The following is a 6287-nucleotide window of genomic DNA, read 5'->3' on the forward strand; positions in this document are numbered from 1 at the left end:
TTTGTTAATTAACATGGATAGTATTACATCATATTTGAATGATCATCAGAATAACTCAATTGGAGTGGAAAATTTGATGTTGTGGAATACAGAAGGAGTCTATTGCTTAAGTGTAATACTTGAGGGGATGAGAGCTGGTGTGACTGAATGAAGGGTTGTTCTTAAATGCTCTTAAATAAAAATAACAGAAAGGAGGGCAGAGAGGAAATATGACTAGATTGAGTAATGAGGTATGGGGATGTGTATAAATAATTTCCTTTCTTCTATTTTCTCGGTGAAACAGAAAGCAAAATAACTACAGGGAGTGAGCACGAGGAAGGAGGAAGCACAAGGAAGGACTTAGGAGAGAGTAGGCAAAATAGTAGTCTGAGATTGGGAGCATTAAAAAAACAAACAAACAAACAAAAAACTAAGAAATGTATTAGACTTCCTAGGCAGTGCTAAAGGCCAAATAGGTAGGTCACTGTGCATTAATTTAAAGTGAGACCAATGGGCACAATTTTGCCTTTTTCTCTGACCATGTTTGCTGCCTGATATGAACAAGGAGAAGGAGGAGAGCTGAGTATAACCAGGATTGTGAGTGAGGAGTTGTCATGAGTAAACAATATAAGCTATGGGACTTACATTCACATAGAAATAACTTCAAACTAAAAAAATACCCAGTCATATGTATATGTTTAAAAGGAAAATAGAATCTACTAACCTTAAGATTAAAAACAACAAATTAACCACTCTTGTTTTGGCCACATGATCCAAAATAATCAGATTTAAAACAATATGTGCTTTATATATACATGCAGGCACTGACATTTATATGATTGTCTTTTTAGCACAAGTCAATTCCCATCCCCCTGCTTGTCTCTCTCTACTCACACCTCTTCTCTACCACCCACCCACAGCACCTTATTTATTTATCTATGATGGGAAAATAAATGGTGCCTGGGTCCTGATTAAGGATCAAGAGTAATCCTTATATTTTCATGTTTGAGAACTATAACTGCTTCTAGTGGAAGTGAGTTGTTTTCTTCATTTAAAGAGAGACATACAACAAAGTACCATTCTCTTTAATTGGGGACATAGTCACTGTTCATACAGCATTTAAAATAATATTTTCCATAAGAACCGTCTTTGCCAAACCCACAACCACATTATACTGAATGGGCAAAAGCTTGAAGCATTCCCCTGAAAACCTGAACAAGACAAGAATCACCAGCCTATTCAACACAGTACTGGAAGTCCTGGCCAGAGAGATCAGGCAAGGTAAATAAATAAAAGGCACCCAAGTAGGATGACAGAAAGTCAAATATCTCTGTTTGAGGACAATATAATCTAGACATAGAAAACCCCATAGTCTCTGCCCAAAAGCTCCTTGATCTGATAAACAACTTCAGCAAAATTTCATGATACAAAATTAAGGTACAGAAGTCAGTAACATTTCTATACATAAACAACATTAAAATACATAGGAATAAAGCTAACCAGAGAGGTGAAAGATCTCTACAACGATATCAGAGATGAAACAAACAAATGGAAAAATATTATGTGCTCATGGATAGGAAGAATTGGTATTGTTAAAATGCCCAAAACAATTTAAAACTTGAGTGCTATTCCTATCAAACTACCAATGACATTCATCGCAGAATTAGAAAAAACTAGTCTGCAATTCAGATGGAACCAAAAAAAAGAGCCCAAATAATCAAGGCAATTCTAAGCATAAAAAGAACAAAACTGGAGGCATCACACTACCTGGCATCCAACTATACCACAAGGTTACAATAACAAAAACAGTGTGGTACTGGTACAAAAAAAACAGGCACATAGACCAATGGAACAGAACTGGGAGCCCAGAAATAATGCCGAACACCTACACTCATCTGATCTTTGAAAAAGTTGGCAAAAAAAAGCAATGGGGAAAGGAATCTGTATCCAATAAACAAAGCTGGGATAACTGGCTGGCCATATTCAGAAGGTTGAAACTGAGCCCCTTCTTTACACCATATTCAAATATCAACTCAAAATAAATTACAGGCTTAAATGTAAAAACCTAGAACTATAAAAATCATAAAAACCCTGGAAGATAACCTAGGGAATACCATTCTGGACATGGACCCTGGCAAAAATTTCATGACGAAGATGCCAAGAGCAACTGCAACACAAACAAAATCGAAACACGTGACCTAACTAAACTAAAGAGCATCTGCACTGCAGATAAATAGAGAAAACAGACAACCTACACAATGAGAGAAAATATTTGCAAACTATGCATTTGGCAAAGGTCTAATACCTAGAATCTATAAGGAACTTAAGTTAACAAGCAAAAACAAATCAATTAAAAAGTGGGCAAAAGACATGAACAGACACTTTTCCAAAGAAGGCATTTATGCAGCCAACAAGCATATGAAAATATCCTCAACATGATTAATCATTAGAGAAATACAAATCAAAACCAAAATGAATTACCATCTCCCACCGGTCAGAATGGCTATTTTTAAAAAGTCAAAAAATAACAAATGCTGGTGAGGTTTTAGAGAGAAAGGAATGCTTATACACTGCTGGTGGAAATGTAAATTAGTTCATTAGTTGGAAGCAGTCTAAAGATTTCTCAAATAATTTAAAACAGAATTATCATTTTACCCAGTAATCCCATTTTTGGGTACATACCCAAAGAAATACAAATTTTTTACCATAAAGACTCGTGCATACATATATTCATCACAGCACTATTCACAGTAGAAAAGACATGGAATCAATCTAAACACCCATCAACGGTAGACTAGTAAGGAAATTGTGGTACATATACACCATGGAATACTATGTAGACATTAAAAAGAACAAGACCATATCCTTTGCAGCAACATGGATGGAGCTGGAGACCATTATCCTAGGCAAAGCAGCACAGGGACAGAAAACAAAATATCGCATAGTCTCACTTATAAGTGGGGGCTGAATGCTGGGTACACATGGACACAAAGAAGGGAACAGCAGACACCAGGACCTACTTGAGCGTAGAGGGTGAGATGAGGGTGAGGATCATAAAACTACCTATCAAGTACTATGCTTATTATCTGGGGGATGAAGTAATCTGTACACCAAATCCCTGTGACACAATTTACCTTATAACAAATTTGCACCTGTACCCCTTAACTTAAAATAAAAGTTAAAAAAAAAAGTAAGAATAATGTTGACTGAAGTCACGAGCGGTGGCTAATCAGCTGAAGAGAAATGTGAGTGGTAACCATAAACTGGGACTCTGGGCCTTCTATGGTTGGAAATCTTGCAATAACAGATGGCTTGAAAGGAAGGAATAAAGACAGTAACAGAATAACAGAAGAAGGGAGAGTGAGAAAGATGAAGGGAGAAAAGACATTAGAGCTAACATAGGGGAACTAACTCATAAGACTCTTCCCAATCACTAAAAGTCATGTTTCACCTGAATCAACTGTTCATTAGTTGTCCTCCTCTAGCTTTCAGGTATTTATTCAATAAATAAATCAAGTTCCTCCTATAATCCAGAAAATAAAATAATATAATATTTTCCTATCTCCGATAGCTATATTGACAAAATAGACTGAAGGTTACATTATAAAAAAGATTAATCCTGATAAGCAAAACAAAACAAAATAAAAATGACCTTTTCAGAGTTGGTTTTCACTGACTGGTAAAAAAGCAATTTCACGAAGATTTTGACTGGTTTCTTTATAGTACCGTGAGCATGCAGAGAACCTGGCAGAAACTCTTCTCATTTGGAACAAACAATGTCTTAGAAAGAAAAGCAGGATTTCCTCTTAGAAATATATTTTTAAAAAGACTTTTTCATTAATTCAAGGTTTTTCAAATATATTAGAGGCAATTTAGATATTTTGGAGCAGAATTTTTCATTATTATTCTCATCACAAACATTGGTATATAAAAGGGAAGCACGCAGCCGTGAGCTGACCAAAATTTAAAGCGATTTAAATAATCCAAGTCCATGCTTTTTAGTACCAAAACAATTTGAGGGTCTGGCTATATTCACAAACTGGACCAATTTCAGAGAATAAACTATTCTAAGAAAAATGAGTTGAATAATTTGCATACTGCAACTGGCATTCAAGTTTTGTGAGACAGTAAGAAGACTTGAGTTTTTATTTGAGCTTACCATAAATTGGCAGTGCAAAACAGAGAAACAAGGTAACGTGTCCCTGTTTCTTTCTACCTCTGTACTTCATGTGTAAAATAAATAAGGCAATTAAGGAAGCATCTTTGAAATGATAAAGGACCACTTAATTATGCAAAATCAAAATTAATCTTTAGTTCCTTTTGATTAGACATTCTGTTTTGAGCTTGTTAGGTATGTAAAAAAGACCAATAATTTAGTATGTATAATGTTAATTATAAACATTTGAACAATATTTTAATGTTCAAGCTACAATGCACCTCATTTTGACTTTAAGGTAGCATCACATGGCATACTTCTAAGTCCATTCTCGAGATATTCTTTTGTACCTATCTCTGTTTGTCTTATTGTTCCCTGCAATCTCTGGCACATAGAAGTCATCTGGGTTGGGATTGCATAGTAGAGAACAAATGAATAAGAGAATGTTAGAAATAGTTAAAGCAGAAGATGACTTTAATCTTAGAATATTAAGACAAATGCTATCATTACTATTAATATTTGGTTGATAAATTCTTTTTCTAAGTGCAACCTCATGTGGTTTGAAGGGATAGTCTATAGGAAAGTGAATTTTCAAAAGGAACACACAGCCTTAATGTGGGCTGTTATTAGGTTCCATAATTGTGTCTTGCCAATGAAACATATCGTCCCCAGCTGGGCCTGCAGAACGTTGAGTTGGAAGGTCACAGGCCAAATCACTAAGTTTGTGTTAATCCATTTTTGTGGCATAGTCTGTACTTTTCATCTGGCTCCTCACTATCTCAGTATGTGTTTAAAGGTCTGGCCAAAACTTGATTATTCAAGCAGCGCGAAAGGATTGTCTGCTCTCACACCTGCTCTGACATACACAGTCACCTTCCTAAACAGATTGGGGTTGGAACTAGGAGGGCAGGGGACAGAGGTAGGTCATGGGATGGGAGGCTAGATAGGTAAAATTTTAGTGAAAATATTTGTGGAAAATGTTTTATATTTGATAAGAAAATGATTTATTGAAAATAGTACTAATGCCTTATTCTCCTGCTATTTCTGTTAATAAGAAATTATAAAATAAGTCTTTAAGAGAAAAGTCATATGGTAGATTTGTTTCCAATGGGAAATAACTTCTAGGGCAGAATTTTTAAGAACAGACGAGAACAACTTTAGAAAGCATGTCAATAGAATTAGCTTTTCCTAAACGTCTTTTTTGTTTTTGTGTTTTTAAGTTTTTTCTTTTCCTTATTTTTTCTTTTCATAAAAGACCATGTGGATGAGAACAGTGTTGTCAATCTCCCTGTGTTTTTGCTAGATGGCATTATCTTTGTCAGTCTTTATTGTTCACCAGTCCTCTCCCTTATATCATTCTACACAATTTCCCTTAATCTTCCTACTTTGTATTGTTACTGTATTGTTCTTATCAGATGGTAATATGAATAAATACATAATTTTTCCCTATATTAAACATATCAAGATAAAGTAGACATGGTGATCATGATCAGGAAATCAGGGGAATAAAATGAACAAAATGAAGGACATCATTTGGTTTGTTGACAGAGTGTCAAGAGAAAGGAAAGAAAGTGAGAGATTAGTTCTTATGTCAATAAATAGCCCTGTAGGTTCCTGAAGATTAGACAAAGAGCCAGAGGACTCAGAGGGCCAAATCTGTGGTCTGACCCCAATGATAATGGTAATAATTATATTTATTTTATTATGTTATGTGATACTATAATGGTAAATTACATATCGGAGACAAGGAGGACAAGGAGGATGTTCATATTTATTGGTCCTGTAAAAAAATAAAAAGGATCAATATTTAGGAAGACTTTCAGAGTGTTAAGAGGACTAATTTGCTTGTCTTGTACCGTAGACTGCTCTCTCTCATTTTAAAGAAAGTTTATGGAACACAAATCTACCGCATGCATCACTTGGAATTCAGTAAGGGTAACATCGTTGTTTTCAAAATCTTACTTATAACATGTTAAAAGCCAACTAATATCTATTGAGCATTTAACAATGAGATAGAAAATATTCTGAACACTGATAATCCATACAACAATCCAATTAGATAGTTATTACTGGTTTTCTTTTCTATTTTACGTATGAGGAAACTCTAGCACAAAGAGCTTAAGTAACTTATCCAAGGTTACCTAGATAGGAT

At 34.9% G+C, this 6287-nt stretch overlaps 1 pseudogene; it reads right to left on the reverse strand.

Moving 5' to 3' along the window:
- Positions 1–4439: 4439 nt before the first annotated feature.
- On the reverse strand, positions 4440–4853 carry LOC100582705 (annotated as a pseudogene).
- Positions 4854–6287: the final 1434 nt, after the last annotated feature.

The sequence above is a fragment of the Nomascus leucogenys genome, chromosome 1a (assembly GCF_006542625.1).
Source record: "Nomascus leucogenys isolate Asia chromosome 1a, Asia_NLE_v1, whole genome shotgun sequence".
Taxonomy (NCBI): Eukaryota; Metazoa; Chordata; class Mammalia; order Primates; family Hylobatidae; genus Nomascus; species Nomascus leucogenys.